The sequence below is a fragment of the Balaenoptera acutorostrata genome, chromosome 4 (assembly GCF_949987535.1).
Source record: "Balaenoptera acutorostrata chromosome 4, mBalAcu1.1, whole genome shotgun sequence".
NCBI lineage: Eukaryota > Metazoa > Chordata > Mammalia > Artiodactyla > Balaenopteridae > Balaenoptera > Balaenoptera acutorostrata.
The window spans coordinates 59,289,549-59,307,319 of NC_080067.1; the positions used below are offsets into that span (position 1 = coordinate 59,289,549).

Below are 17,771 nucleotides of genomic sequence, written 5' to 3' on the forward strand. Positions count from 1 at the left end.
CATTTATTCAGTAGCTATAAAAGATATTGCTGATGATAAAAGCAGCAAAAAAGCATTTAGTTCAATGAAGAGTCTAGAAGTGATGCTATATTCCTTCTACCCAATTACTACTAAACTAGTCAGAGAGGAGTTCATTTTTCTTAAAGAGCAGAAGTAGAACTAGTATGTGGTTATATTATAGTTTTAACGAACATTCTTGAAAAGACAAAATTTTGTCTTGAAAATGGCTACTTGTCTTAAAATGCTTGCGGTAATTGTGCCTTTTATGTAATAAAAGCAGTGCTTTAGTAGAACTTCTATTTCTATAACTTCAGAAGATCAACCATAGAAAATTTGTTGTTGTGTGCCTATTATGGTGTAACATAATCAGTAAAAGATTAAGTACATTTGAATAGATTTTAAAAAATGTATGGCTAATTTTCAATGACATGTTGTTGACACATGTATTAGTTATTTGGATATACATACTTGGTAGATATCTATAAATAGCACAAGGTCCTCATAAATAATGGTAATGAATATTTGTGCCATAGAACCCAAGCAAACTTTTTCCCTTTTATTTAAAGACCTTGAGTCCCTATAAATACCATTCACATGGACAGCTTTCTTACTGCTTAAATTCATTTGCTCACTTATTTTTCTAGATCTGTAACAGACAATGGGATTATAGAAAATAACAAAACATTTCCTCTCTTCTGCAATCTTAGTATGTACCTGATAGAAATTTAGGGAAACTTGTACAGTACCATGTGAAAAATGTGATAATGGAGGCTTAGCCTATGTGCTGTAATAGAGAGACTTTTGCACACATGGTGGCCTGGGACAATTTCACTTGTGCACCTGTTGACCTATCATCTTGACAAATTTAGTACTTAACCTCAATTGTCCTTCTTTCTTTCTCTCTTTCTTGACTTCTTTCCTTCCTTCCTCTCTTCCTTTAGCAAAATATTGTTATCAGTTACATTAAAACAAGTCATTTTTGGTTATATGAAATGGCTAACAGGATTACATTTCTCTTTTTCTTGACTTCATTTACACACAAGGTAACATGAAGTGTGCTGTAACATGAGGGACAAATGGATCTCTTTGATTCCCAGTGGTAGTGGGATAAAGATTCAAACCTGCTGCCCCTTCTGGCCAATGTGAAATACACAAAGCCAGCAGGCTGCCAATAAGAAGAATCTGAGAGAAAGAAACAGAGATTTAAAGATTAGCTTTACCTGTAGTAAGCAGGGTAATGAAGCTGAGCACTCAATCTTTAGAGTGTGTAGAGAAACTTACATTTCAGTGGTTTTATAAACCTATTAACTATTAACTTTTTGTTTGGTAGTGCTTCTTATAATTTTGCAGTCAACTTTTTCAGAAAGAGTAAGTTTGAAAAAATGAAGATACACATTTAATGGAAAATTTAGCACTGAATTTCCTTTTTTTAAAAGTTGAGATGATTAACTTGCACAACATGTTTGTTGACATTTACCATCCACTATGGAGGCTTGAAAATATGAAAATCTCATGAAAATCACAGGACACAAATCTGCTAAAGAAACATCAATAATGACTTCAAAAGTTATTAGCGATGTTAAGAAGAATTATTGAAATTTAACACAACTGCTAAGGTGTGTTTACCACTCTGTGATCATATCATTTAAATCAAATGATGGCTCTTATAGATCAAATGATGGTCCTTCTAAATTAAAGATACTCATTTTCAGTTCCAAGCTGCATGTACATGTGTACCTATCAAAAGTGAAGTGATAGCTGTTAACTGTTGAGTTCTTTACCCTCAAGAGTTAAGTGATGTGTGCTATCTAAAGTTTCAAGGGAAAGTCAATTAATTCCAACAATGTTTCTCTTTTTGCATTTACTGCATGAAGTTAAAATCAAGCTCTTAGAGCTTAAATCTGGCCAAGTTGAAACCTCAGACATTGCAAAAGTTGAATATTAATGAAAAATTTGTGATAATACTATAAATATGGGTTTTGGTAGTATATAGCATCATGGTAAAAAACAATGTTTATATAAAATATTTGGAGCAGATAATATGTATGTCTTGGTATAAACACTGAAAATGGTAGTTATCATGGAAACAGAATATTAAAGTAGAATTTATAGATTAACAAAGGAAGGAGAAGGTAGCCATCCAAGGAATGGGAGAGTACCTTCAAATTTACAGATTAACAATGGCATAAACTCTGCACCTATCAATATAGCAATAAAATATGTAAAGAGAAAATAACTTGATAATGATTGTAGCAGGAGACTATTTATAATATATAGAGACAGTCTTAACATCCTAATTTTTTTTTAATGTCCATAGAACATACAAAAATCATTCAAGTACTTGGCCACCAAAGATACCTTACTTTTTTTAAGATATTTTCTCCAAACATAACATACTAATGTTTGATTGTTATCCAATTATAGCATTATATATTTAGTCAAATGAAAACATTAGAACTAAATATTAAAAATTGAATTCCTCCCAAATCTATACTCTTTAAAATATTTTATTCAAACTGGAAATTGGCATTAAAATTATAATTATCTGGAAAAAAGGGAAATTATTACCTACCAAAATCTACAGGACAACAGCAAAAGCTTCACTCACAGGACAATCTCATGTCTTCGTTATTAAAGAAAAAAGAGGGTAAATAGAAGAATTCGTTACTTGATCTAAGTAATTAAAAATAAATATAAAAATAAATTACAATTACCAATGAAGAGGAGTTAATAAAGAAAAACACTTAAATGACTGAAATACAGAAAAAAGATAGTTGATATATAACTACATTCAAATGTCAGTTCCTTGAGAAAACCAATTTAGGAAAAAAAGCAAAGGAAGCTAAGATTTAAAAGGAGATATAACTTCAAATACAAGACAGATTAAAAGAGAAATTAGAACAGAATACAACATAAAACTCAAGCAACAAATTCATAAACCTACAGGAAATAGATGATTTATTATCAAAATAAAAATTACCAAAGATTAAAAATATTTGAGTAGTGTCCTTCTAAAAGAAGTTGGAAATGTGTTTAGAGATCTTCCACAAAGAGGCCCTAACCAGCTATGTTTACAACTGAATTAGATTAAACATTTAAAGAAATTGTAATTTCAATGTTTATTCCATATCATAGAAAAACTTTTAAAAAACCTTTCTATTTATTTTATGAATCCAGCTTATTATACCAACACCTAATAAACATAGTACAAAAAGTAAAACTAACTCAAACTCATTTGTGACTATTGATAGAGAAATTCTAAATAAAATGACATAAGACAAGCTTTAGTATATCTAAAATTGAATTTGCTATGTCAGGCAGTACTCCAGACTCGGGAAAACTAACATCATGATTCATTATAACAAATCATTGAAGAAGATAAATCTAGATGATCACATCAAAAGCCACTGAAAAAACATTTGATAAAAATGTAGAAGCCACACTTGATAACATTTCTGGGTAACTGAGAAGAGAAAGAAACTACTTAAGTATAATAAGATTGTTCAACAAATATATAAACATAATTTAATTTAAAACAAAATTCTAAAACCAAATAAAAACTGTTGACTTGAAACAAACAGACTGCCAGATATTTCTCCAGCAAAGATGGATTTATTCTGGATCAGCAAAGAGTTGCAATTTGGGGTATGCAACCATGTTGAACCATGTAGAAGTTCCTGCATGGCAAGAGAAGAACACTTTCATAGAGGGGAAAAGGAAGTTGGGAGGGCTAAAGTGAACAAAGAATCCATGGCTTTTCATTGGCTGAGTCCTTGCCAGGAAAGAAGAGGAAACTTTCTTCTTGCTGATCTCTGCTATGGCTTCAGGGCATGAGAGCCTCCCTTTCTGGTTTCTCAGCTCTGTTTAATTGAGGTTTGTGTATAATAATTTTTTCAGAACTAAGAACTATAAAATTTAAGGTCAGGAGAAGTGATCACTATAAACATTGGAATAGATACAACTGCCTCTTTTTGATGATGATGATACCCATTACTAAGGAGACCCAAATGATTCAAAGGAATACTCATAATGAACTCAGTGAAGTAGCTAAGTATCTGATAGATAAAATAGTTACATTATCCACACAAGCAGTTAACACCAAGAATTGGGATAATATTTAATTCTCAACAGTAACAAAACCAAATAAAATATTTAAATAAGAAAATAGTGGAATATTTATTTTTAAAACTACAAAATATTATGAAGAATAAAAATTAAGATTTGAGCAAATGGAAGACATTGTCTTCATTTATGGAAAGATTTCATATTAAAGAGACATAATGTTTTTCAAATCAATATATAAATTTAATGCAGCTCTAGGGCTTCACTGGCGGCTCAGTAGTTAAGAATCCACCTGCCAATGTAGGGGATATGGGTTCGAGCCCTGCTCCAGGAAGACCCCACATGCCGCAGAACAACTAAGCCCATGAGCCACAACTACTGAGCCCACGTGCCACAACTACTGAAGCCCACGCGCCTAGAACCCATGCTCCGCGACAATAGAAGCCCCCACAATGAGAAGCCTGCGCACCTCAAGAAAGAGTAGCCTCCGCTTGCCACAACTAGAGAAAGCCCGTGTGCAGCAATGAAGACCCAACACAGCCAAAAATCAAAAAACAATTTTTTAAAGTAACTATCCTTAAAAAAAAAAAAAAAGCAGCTCTAGTTAGAATTTTAAAAGGATTTTTTATTAATTGGAAAAATTTTCCTAAACTTCTTATGAAAAACAAATATCTAAACAAGCCAAGGAAATTATAAAAAAAGGATAATAATATTGGAGGTTTGCCTTATAGGTAAGCATTCTATAAAAGGCAATGAAATGAAATCCAAATAAATATAGTATAGCAACAGATTTAAAAAATTGTGAACAGAATAGAAAATTCAGTAAAGAATGATGATAAAAATAGTATTTTTTTCTACAATAAAGATAGTATTTCAATTTGGTGGCTAGTGGAGAAATTTATTAATAAATGATTTTGTAAACCTGGCAAGCTATCCCAACATAAAGTTGGAATTTTAACTTAAACCATATACAAATTAATTTTCAGAAAGATTAACACACATGTTCAAAATGCAAAAAATAATTATTAGAAAGATCTTAGAAAAAAAATCTAGCAGTTTTCATTTTCAATATAGCATTAAGAGAAAGAACCTTAACCTATGAGGGAAATTAAGAAAGTGGAAAATAAACAGCAACATACTTAATTCTATAAATATAGTAAAATACATTAAAATTGTCATATAATGTAGTAAAAACAATACCAGTTGCAATATTAGTGACAAAAAAGGGTGGATATCTATAATGGACAGAGAGCCATTTCAAATTTGCAAGAAAAACCTAAACAAACCAAAAGAAAAATTAGACAAAGACCGAATAAATCATTTACATGAAAGAAAATCTTGATGGCCAAATAAAATGTGAAAAGTTACTACTCAAATTCTGTAGTTGTCAAGGGATTGCAAGGGTAAATATATGCTGAGCAATCCCACTTCTGGAAATATAGTGTGGTTTAAAAAAAAAAAAAAAACTACAAGTAAGTAAAAACATGAGTACAAGGATATTTCATATTGGTGAAAAAACTAAACATAAAATTAATGAACATCAGAAGAAGAATGATTGAATATTTATGGTGGCTTACCATAAAGTATAAAATATTAGTTTTGCCATCAGTAAAAAAATAATAATAATTAAAAACATTCTAGATGACTTGGAGGGATTTCCAAGAGATAAAATTGAGTACAATAAGCAGGATATAGAAAAATGTGTACATTTTGATGTCTACCTTTTTTGTAAACCAGTTTATACATTGATTTGTGCATATCTATTTGCATGTGTATTATGTGTATATGTTCTAGGAGAAAATACTGGTGAATACACAATACATATTATGTAATTATATATTCATATTATGTGTGAAGAATACAGAAGTTGTTAATATGGAATATGGAATAGAGTGATGTGAGTGGACAGGAGGAAGGCAGAACAAGCAAAAGAAAAGAAAAAAGAAAAAAGGGAAAAAAACGGAAAATTTAAAAAATGTTATAAGATGACTAATTTTACATGACTATATATGTATAAAATAATAAAGATTAAAAAATAAAATATTAACCCCTAAGTCCGTGATTCCTAACCCAGTGTTCTATTATTCTATATTACCCACAAAAATTTGTTTAAATATCTTAAATTTCCAAATATTGAAATATTTATAACTTACCTACCTTTTATATTACTCTAATTGTAGAGGATGTGAACAGGATGTTTTTACTTATTGGCATTTTTCATGATTACTGTACTTGACTAGTGTTTCAATAACAAGATTTAGCATTTTCCATGTTGTAAAATTTAATTCACAGGAAATTAAATTTAACATTTTAAATGGAAAGGCCCATTAGCTCTGAGGATTCTTTATATTCTAACCAGGATAGAAATTCCTTAATTAGGCCAAAGAATTAAAAGTTTAAAATAGAGCAGTTTATTTCAGTAAAGCTGGGTGGGTGGGATAGAGTACTTCAATTTAAAGTGGTATACATTTTAATTTCATCTATTGAAACCGCGTTGGAAAAACACCAAATAAGCAAGGATACTCCAAGTTCTTTATTACATTTTATGCACATGTTCAAAAGTGCTCTCAGGGAAGAGGAACTTGAATAATGGGCAGAATTTGAATAGTGCAAGTTTTGGCGAAAAGGCAGTCCAGGTGGAAATAAGTAATGAAAGAAATCCAAGGAGAAGTAGCTCAGTGATTACGTTTGATCTAAGGCCAACATTGTCTATTAAGTCTAGTATATTCTATACAGGGATATTCTATTTGCCTTGCTTTTAGAAACATGCCTCTATTTTACACCAAAGTAATCCTGTACTTAAAACATTGACATATTACATTTATTACAAAATAATTGGTGGGCCATTCCTACAGATTCCTTCCTACAGATTCCTCACTTATATTATCATTCATATTTATATAGTGTCACACATTTCCTGAAATGACCGTATCATGAAAGTAGACCTAGGATATATTACCTCATGCTTTCTGATGCCAAGTGAACACACCCAGTGTGTTTAAGTCTATGGGGGTTGCTTGATTACCAAACAAGTTAAATGTAATATTAACACGTTTTGACGTGTCATTGTATTTCTTAGTGGAAAACTTACGCACGAAAAAAGCACTTTCAGTTTTCAGGTTTTGTTCTTAAAACAATGAATGTCCATTTACAAAAATATCTGCCTAATCCAAGAAGAGCTAGTCCTCTCCTTTTGTGATGACAGACATACAGTTCAATCACTCACCAAAATGTCCTGCTTAAACACAATGAAGTAGCCACATGTTGGCTATTTTTAGCAGGATATTTGATATTATTCAGACAGGGCGGTGGGATAACTGTTTCAAAGTTTGTGTTTTTTCAAGAGAGTAACTGAAAGGACATTTTTTTTTACTCTCCCTGAAAAATAATAGCAGTTGAAGTAGGACAGATGAAACACATCAATCTAGAATAGTTGCTATTATCTGTAGTAGTAAGATTCCTATATGATGTCTATGCCCATTAAGAAAGCGAACACTAGTCTGTTTAGAATATATTTTGTATCTACACACTAGGGAACTACCAACTGACAATCACATTACTCTACAAGAGCTAATTAAGCCATAGTAAGATGAAGAAATGAGTTATATTTGACTAACTTGTATAAAAGAAAACAAAGCTAAAAGTGTCTATTGGGTTTAAATAGTGTTACAATTTGATTCTAGGGTAAAATCAAATCTGAAAATACACATTTCTTCTTTTGGAGAAATCATAGGGGAAAAGCAGTATATATTTACAGGTATAAATAATGACATACCTCAGGAATCAGGAAACACCATACATTATTTCTTACATCCTTTCTTCCCTTTGTTTTCCCTCCCTCTCTTTTTTCCTCCCTTCTTCCCTTCTTTATGATCTCCCTAACTCAACATTGACTTACTGATTACTTACTTTGAGGATAATTTTAAGTCAACTTTCCAAGAAATGAGCTGCTGTAAAAGAAATTTAAAAGTCTATTTCTACACTTATGGAAATAAAAGAGCTGCTGATTTTAAAAGTTCAAGTGAAATGTTTAAATAACCAGATGCCAAGTGTTTGGAGTACGGATTACTGAGTGTTGGCTGGTCTGTGCAGAAATGGCTTCCTGATGCAGGTGAGGGGAGCAGGTATGGGTGGTGGCACGTGGAGCATGGCAGCCTCAGGTGATAGACAGCCCTGGCAAGAAGAAAGTGCAAGCTTAAAGTAGAGTGCTTATTGAGCGCTTATGGTATACCTGCACTGTGCTATGCAGTTTACAAGCATCAGTTTTGATTTTAGCAGCTCAGTGAAGTAGGAATTGTTATGAGGCATTTGCGTTAATAACTTATCCCAGGTCTCATATCTGGACAGTAGGAGAACCTATGCTAGGCTGGCTCCCAATCTCTATTCCTCAGTACTGGGGTGTGCTGCCTCTGAATCATCCAACGGGTGGGAGTACTATAGTAGATCAGATTGGAAATGGAAGTAGGGACCAGACTCTTACCAAACGTAAATACTGAAAAGTAGGTTTGGGGCTTTGCCTTATAGACAGTAAGGGAGATTGGCGGTAGTTGTACGGAAGTTATGTCATCAAAACACAATGTCTACTTCCCATGTCTGGAGTGCACAGGGTAGTGGAGGTCACATGAGAGCTAGTGCTGTCAGCTAGTCAACAATTAGAAACTAGCTATTTGATGCATCATAGTCAATTGAATATCTACAGCTGTTGAAGTAATGGAAACCTCTTCATGATAGTATCTACTTGTGACCTGGGCAGGAATAATCTAGATAGGTACTCTGCATTTATATAATGCATGTAGTAGGTACCGAAGACAGTGTGATGGATTGAGCAGCGGATGGGAGCTGAGTGGTCACTGGGATTTATAAAGTGTAAAATACTTTATAGGGATTATCATATTTAATCGTAGCAACTTAATAATGTATGTACTATTATTATCTCCTTTTTCCAGTGAAGCAACTGAGGCTTAAAGATCTTTAATAATCTGCCCAAGATTGTTCAGTAAGTAAATGACAGAATAGAGATTTGAATACATTTTGTCTCCAGAATCACACTTTTCATTCCTCCTTCTCATATGAAGTGGGAATATCCCATTTACTTAACAACTTTATACCTAGGGACTATAAGAGGGAATTCTTAAGATTAAATAAAATGCAGTGCTCCATAATGGTTCTGTAAAAATTAGCGGATAAAAGCCTCCGAAAATTTGAAAATAGAACTCAGTTATCATTTTATAAGAAATATATACTTAATAAAAGCTAACATGCTTATTTTATATAAATAACTGAAATTATTTTTCAAACCAAACATCAAGACATTTGGAGAAGAAACACATTGCTTTTATATATAGAAGCTATGTTTATTGTCATCTATCTGACAGCATTTTTGCCTAATAAATCAATGTATTGATTTCATCATTTAAATAAAAATCATAGAAAATTAAACACAGTTTTTGGAAACCAGTCATTGCCATTGTGTCAGCTTTCACAGCAGAGCTGGAAATTGTTAAGTGCCTTTCAGATGAAACATTCTTCTAGTAAAGGATGGCTTCCTGACGGTTATTTATCTTGAGAGGCTATAAACCTTTGGATTAATTGCGTATTTTGTACAAATGTCAGCTACTGATTTCATTTTGATGGATCTATTCATATCCTGTTGGAGCTTTAGGTGAGTTAAGGTATTGCTTATCATCAGTCTTCTTTGGGTGACCCCTGAAAAGTAAAAATCAGTTGTCATAAGAAAACCATTTTTTCTTATAGAGTCTTCAAGAGACAGCAAACATATTCTTGTGCTGTTTGATAGAACTACGAAGGTAGTACAGATATTAAGAACAAAATTGGAGCTAGTTTTGTTCATTCTTACTAAACTGGCAACTTTAAGCTATGTAGATATCAAAATGAAATGTAATTAATAAGAACATGATTCCATTTGCACACGTTCTTTGTTAATTCAAGCCCTAACCATTAAGACCCACAATTCAGCAGTATAGACCTTCTTGGGTGTTAATTTGGATCCATATACATAGGTGTTTGGTTTTGTGGTGACTTCACAATGCACAAGTGTGTAATGCATTTGTGTCAAGTAATGGGGCTTACTAATTCTTTACATGTTGTTTGCAACTTTAGATGATATAAATTGCTTTCCTATAATTGGGCTCATTTAGTGGTTCCCAGAGACCACGACTCTCTTCTTCCCCAACTGAAGTTACTTGACATCTACATGCAATCAAATCACCATCACAGTCTCTGAGATTAATCACTATTAAGGGGATATATGAGAGTCTCTAACTCCATCTTTCTTTCTTTTTATTTAGAGATTTATTGTAAAGTATTTTTTATTTTATTTTTATTTTTTATTGAAGTATAGTTAATTTACAGTGTTGTGTTAGTTTCAAGTGTACAGCAAATTGATTCAGTTATATATATATCTATATATATATACATATATATATTCTTTTTCAGATTCTTTTCCATTATAGATTATTACAAGATATTGAGTATAGTTCCCTGTGCTATAAAGTAGGGCCTTGGTGTTCACCTATTTTATATACAGTAGTGTGTCTATGTTAATCCCAAACTCTTAATTTATCTCCCCCACCAAACCCCATTATCCTCTTTGGTAACCATAAATTTGTTTTCTACATCTGTGGCTCTATTTCTGTTTTGTAAGTAAGTTCATTTGTACCCTTTTTTTAGATTCCACGTATAAGTGATTTCATTATGATATTTGTCTTTGTCTGACTTACTTCACTTAATATGATCATCTCTAGGTCCATCCATGTTGCTGCAAATGACATTATTTCATTCTTTTTTTATGGCTGAGTAATACTGCATTGTGTGTGTGTGTGTGTGTATATATATATATATATATATATATATATATATACACACACACACACACCACATCTTTATCCATTCATCTGTCTATGGATGTTTAGGTTGCTTCCATGTCTTGGCTATTGTAAATAGTGCTGCAGTGAACACTGGGGTGTGTGTGTCTTTTTGAATTAGAGTTTTCTAACTCAATCTATCCAAACTTCAGTTTCCTCATCTTTGATGTTTCAGTACATATACTCTTCAGGATTGAAATGTATGTTGATAAATCATCATTATTATTAGTGCTGGTTCATCAATAATCAGAGAAGTATCACCAAAAACTTACATTTCTCCCATGTTAATATTATGTCTATTTCCTCTAATAAAATGCTAATTCTTAAATCATAGTCCTGATGTATCACTTGGTCCTTCCTCTCGTGGCACTTTGTCTTGCATTTCTTAGTCTTCTCTGCCCAGGGACTGAAGACTGCTCCAGATTTATAAACTCATGCAGGAGTCTTGCTATCTGGGAACCAATTACCTGACAATTGAGTGCTTACCTGGATTTTTGCACATTGTTCAGTGTTATGTTTCTCATCACCAGGCTGTGGCCACCTCTCAGGCCACTTCTATGGCTTCCTTAATGTCCCTTGGAGAATTCTGGCCTCAGGAGTTATGCACGTTAATGCCCCCTAACCACTGGGTCAGAAATCATTTTAGTTGATGACCTTTCTCATTCTTAGAAGCGATATGGTTGTCTGCATACCCCTGCCAATAATCTGTCACAAGTGTACCGCATGGCTTCTTATTTGATTTGTAAAATTCTTTTTTGACTTTTAGTATGACAAGAAGTAGTATAAATGCATTCATATGAAAAAAGATGACCAATTATGAATATTGCACATCCTGATTCCCATTCCCTCATTTTTTCACATATACCAGTGTCCTTAATATTAAAACAAAATTGTGTCCACCTAGAGGGGTGGGAGGGAGATGCAAGAGGGAGGAGATATGGGAATGTATGTATATATATAGCTGATTCACTTTGTTATACAGCAGAAACTAACACACCACTGTAAAGCAATTATACTCCAATAGAGATGTTAAAAAAAAAATTAAATTCTGCTGTGGCCGTTTTCTTTAGCACAATTTTTGGTTCCATTAGTTTATAGGAAATAAAATGAATTACCTCAGACTTAATAAGCTTGCAAGAGAATATTAAAAAAATCTTTAAAGATAAATGCAAATAGTTGCAACAAGTTCATTGCAAAGTAGATAAATTATTTACAATTGCTACCTTTCTAGAGTATATATTTTAGGAAGGGAGGTCAAAAAACTAAAAAGCCTATTTAAGCCAACTATATAATGTAAAATAAATAGAGTAAGTGCTAGAGTACTGGGGACAGGGCACATAGTGAACTGCAAGGCTCACGCTTTGTCTAAAATAGCCGAGCATTCGCCACTCCAGTAGATTGTTCAGAAGCAAGAATTCCAGACCAGTGATGTCAGATCTTCAATTTAAAAGATGAGACCAGAAAAGAAAGGAGAAAAAAGAAGAATCAGAAATTCTGGATTTTTAAAAAAGTCCGATTTTAAATGTTAATAAAATACAAGATATAGGAATATCAATGCTTTAGGTATTTGATACATTGTTATTTTGGATTATGTCTACAATATAATTGAATTCAGAAAAAAAATCAGAACAATTTTTTTCCCTTTTTTTCTCTCTGGTTATACACGTGCTGAGTACAGCCCAACATGGTGCATATAGCCAAAACATACAGAGAGAGGTATTGAACAATATAAAAATAAGGACATTTCAGTTCTTTGAGAGCAATATTGAGGAAAGCCTGGCCAGCAACATTGTGTGCACATTTCCAGTTTGCAGTCCTCACAGAAGCTTTGTTTTTCCAAAAATAACAAGCAGAAGAAGAAACTCTACTTTGCATGACTTTCTTGCTTAGGATTCAAATTAAATGTTTTTGTTTTGTTAATTTCATATAGACTAAAAATTAGTTCAAGTATTCCCAAACAGCATGATTTAATTTGGAAATATGTGCATGTATTTTTAAAGACTCTAAAAATAGTCTGCTGGCCATCCATGAAAAGTAATACTAAAGGTGGCAATTAACAGAAGTTGCTTGGTTGGTACCTTTTTCTCACAGTTAGCTTAACCCAGTTCAATATAATTATGTAACATTATTATGGCTGTGAAAAGTACAGTGAGTGATTATAAGAAAAATCAGAGCTCTAGTTTGAACTATACACCACTTTAAACATTGTGTAGCCATAAGCAGCCATGAACTCATATGAAGATATGCTTATGCCCATATTCTAAGAATTAAAACAAGGATTTGGAGTAGTGGGCTCTAAAGAATTAGTTCATTTCCCTTATTTTTTCCTTCTGTTATCTTCGGGTCTTTGTCTTCATTGGAGTTTGTTAGGAAATCCAAACCCATTGGCTAATGAGAGAAATTAAATCATAGTTTGTGTATATAGAAGCCATAAAAATGGTGAAGACTAAGGAAAGGGCAGGGGAACATGAATAGGTAATATCCATGTTAATTTAACTGTGTTTAATGAGTAGCCTGATCAAGTTTCTGAAAACTATAATGTATATTTCAGTTCTTTGCTACCTGAATTTTTAGGTTAAAATGAAACATACTTTTTAGTTGTTTCATGTATTATGTACTTCATATATTATGTAAATGGATTCCAAATATTAAATAATATTCATGTACTATGTAAATGTTCCATAGTAGGTAATTAAAAGATATTTATTAAAAGAATATCTATTAAAAATTCATGTGTTATAAAAAAAAATACCAGGACTTCCCTGGTGGCGCAGTGGTTAAGAATCTGCCTGCCAATGCAGGGGACACGGGTTCGAGCCCTGGTCTGGGAAGATCCCACATGCCATGGAGCAACTAAGCCCATGCGCCATGACTACTGAGCCTGTGCTCTAGAACCCATGAGCCACAACTACTGAGCCTGCATGCCACAACTACTGAAGCCCGCACACCTAGAGCCTGTGCTCCGCAACAAGAGAAGCCACCGCAGTGAGAAGCCCACCCACCACAACTAAGAGTAGCCCCCGCTCTCTCCAACTAGAGAAAGCCCGTGTGTAGCAACGAAGACCCAATGCAGCCAAAAATCAATAAATTAATTAATTAATTAAAAAAACAAAAACAAAAACCCAAAATGCATATCAGAGCGTCCATAGGATTTTTTCTCCTATACATTTGTTTTCTATTTCAATCATTTTTGTTCTTATTTTTATTACTTCCTTCTTTTAAATTTCATTTGAGTTTATTTTGCTGTTATTTTTCTAATTTCTTGAAATTGAAGCTAAATCATTGACTTTCTATTTTATTACTTACTTGTTTAAGGCAATACATTTTTCTCTAAGCTCTGCTTTAGCTGCTTCCCCAAAATACTGCTATGTCATATTTTCATTATCATTCATTTAAAAATATTCCCTATTTGTATTTTAATTTCACCTTTGACTTACTGGTTACTAAGGAGAATTATCTAATTTCCAAGCAACTGGAATTTCTGCTTATATTTTTCTTTTTTGTTTCTAGCCTACTCCACTGTGTTCAAAACATACAGTTTGTATGATTTTAGTGTTTTGAAGTTTGTTGAGACTTGCATTATGGCCTACCATATGAGAAATTTTGGTAAATGTTCCATGTGCACTTAGAAAGTTATTGGGTATGGTTTTCTGTGTATGTCAAATTGGTCAATTTTTAAATTATTATTCCAGTCGTATTATTCCAGAAAAGTCAACTTTTTTTTTTCTGCTTATTCTATCAGTTAGTGAGAGAAGTTTATTAAAATTTCCAACTCTGATTGTAAATTTGCATATTTTCTTCGTACTTTCAAATTTTGTTTTGTAAGTTTTAAAGCCTACCTCACTTAACTGGAGATCAAGGAGTTTTGTCTGTTTGATTTAACGATTTACCTGAAATAAACACAGTGGCTGCCACACAGTAGATACTCAGTGGTCATTTTGCGGGGGGAGGGCCAGGGGGAGAATGAATGTGAGAATAAAAATACGTATCTAGTAGCAAAGTCCAAAAAAATATGCATGGGACAGTTCAAAGTGAGATTTGACCAACTGCCAAAGAAGTTAAGATGTTTTAGCCAGATTTTGCCAGATGGGAGCTTTTACATTTCCTTATACATAGTAGATATTCAGTGATGAGAGCACTATTCTTTGTTTGTTTGTTTTTTTCCTTCATCTGGGAGCATATTAGCCATCTGCTTTTGCTTCATCAATTGGATTAGCATCACCAATATTCATTCAGTGGTATGAACATACACACACAAAGACATATTTGACCTAGATTCAAGAAATGTCCACCATCTCTAGATTACTAGAAAGAATACAATTCTCTGAAACTTTGCTTATTGCTCTATCCTCCTGACTTGATGATGTCACCTTGCTCTGCCAGTCTTCATTAACTGGCATCTCTATATTCAGCTGTTTGGCGTGGGCCAGGGCAAAGAAACAAATTTCTAGACATCTTTTCTTAAAACTTGGGAATTATTCTAATTCTTTCCTAGGCCCATTTTAATATAATTTAATTTAATTTAATATAAATATTGTATGAATATAAACCACCTAAAACAGTGATTGGCACAGAGCAAACACTCAGAAAATGTTAGTAGTGGTGACAGTATACATGCCATAACTATTATGAGTATTTATTTTGAAAAGCATTTGAATTGTGAACTCAATTTTGCCAACAGGTAATAGTTTTGTTTTTGTTTTTGTTTTTGTTTGTTTTTGTTTTTATTACCAGGAGAGCATTTTCCTGTTGGGATTATTTTCTTGCATTCTTTTGTTAAACGTTTTTGCTCCTCTGTGTTTTCTATTTTTTCCTCCAGTAAATACACATTAATTACATAATGAAAAAATAAAAACTTTTAAAGGGAGATGATGGTAATTTTTCTGTGAAGAATAAGTAACCAATAATCTGAGATCCTTCTAGACTTAACTTTTCCATTGTACTCCTTGTCTTAACTGTTAAGGACCTGTAGGGAAGAAAGAAAATATAAAACATTGAATCCAGTGTCTAGAATTCAAATGTGTGGCAGTATATTCAAATATCATGAACTTTCTCAGAAGAAGAGAAAGATGGCAAATAGGGCTTAATATCAATAGTTCCAACCATGAATCAAATTATGTCCATGTATATATTCTGATGCAGTTCTTCTACTAAAGTAGATGCTGTTATTCTTGTTTCAGTACTTGGGACAGATCATTTAGGACAGGAAAAGGGAAAGAAAAGTAACCTTTGTTATACTCCTGGAGGTGCTAGAGACTGTGCTAAGCACTTTACATATGCATTTAATGCTCTCAAAAAAACCTTAACATGTTACTATTCAACATATTACAATGTGGAAACTGAGGCTCAAAAGATACTGATATGCACAAAGTCATTTGGCTTATATGTGAAAACCAAAATGTAAGCCCTCTTTTACCGAATGCATAATCCAGAGTCTTTCCACTCTCTATTCTCCTCCTCCCAAAGCTCCTGTCCCGTCTCCACCTGCACCTACTACCCTCTACCAATCTTTTGTTGACAGTTGGTTGTCCAATTATCCAGGATTATTCATGATGTTCAGCAGATGAGGGTCTGGCCCAACTAGGGATAGTATATGTCAGAAATACATCACCATCAATGCTGCTCATTTCTTCTCTAGCAATAAGCCTCTTTTCTTCTTTCTTCACATATACAATAGAGATGAAGCTTGTAAATGACAGCTTATTCAAATATCTCAACATGCAATACATTTTTCTTGTCAAAACCCTAATTTTCTATCATTTTAACATTTACTTTTCATTTTTCATTTTTGTTTCCATACTGTTATGACTTTCAATGACCAGATATCTCTACAGATTGATTTCAATGCATTTCATAAAGATGAGTGTTTTAAGAGTTTTTTCTCGTGATTTATGCAACATGTCATATAATGAGTATGATTTAATAGAGAAGATTTCACTCAAGTGCTGAAATGAACGTGTGAATGAAGGAAGGTAGTCTTGATTAACAAGTGACAAGTAACACAAATTCTTACTGATTTTGATTATTGTCCTCATGGAGACATTATCATTCATTGTTTTGACAATAGCTTTAATGTATTTGTAGTGTCACAGAAAGACAATATCTAAAAATTATTTTTTAAATATATTAATTCCCCCCCATTATATAAGGTTACTTCATTGTTTTAGTCAACCTTGCTGTACTACTCAAGATTTAATTTGCTATGTTGGAAAATAAATGAAAATAAGTATGTTAAAATTGTATTTTCAATATAGTCTTAACAGTATATTTAGTAAAAAACATTTACTGATTATTTGCTATGGTTCCCATTTACTAAGCACAAGGAACTGTAGTTAGAGTTTTAGGATGTGTTAAAAAGGGTGAGACTCAATACTTGTCCTTAAAAAGTTTATTTTTTAAGTTTAGTAAAATACGTTAATAATTTTGTGTTAACGTCAAGAACAGGGAATCATGCTAGTGTTTCAGGTACTTTAAAAGTTTCTCAGTAAAAATGCTTATTCTGAAGTATGGAGACCAGTCACTTTCGTTATGATCTTATTGAAATGGAATATGCTTCTCCCAATATTTATTCATTGGATCATAGAGTAGTGACTATTTAAATCAAGAATCCATGTAAGTTTTGGTACCATCCAGGTTTATGTCATTGCGTTAGAGAACCAAGCAGATGACACTGAAGACTTATAACGTCTTACTGATTGGATTAACTTGTCCATTTTGTGAATCAACTTTTAGATTTAGCTTAGATAATTTAGGTGCTTAATCGGAAAGTGACCTTTGACAACTATTTTCCCTAAAAGACAGAGAAAGAGTCTCTAAAGCCAGGCG

General features: G+C 32.8%; 1 protein-coding gene across 1 annotated transcript in view; it reads left to right on the forward strand.

Moving 5' to 3' along the window:
• NAALADL2 (N-acetylated alpha-linked acidic dipeptidase like 2) overlaps positions 1 to 17,771 on the forward strand; it is a 1,059,167-nt gene that overhangs the window by 354,751 nt on the left and 686,645 nt on the right. The gene's annotated exons all lie outside the window — the stretch shown is intronic.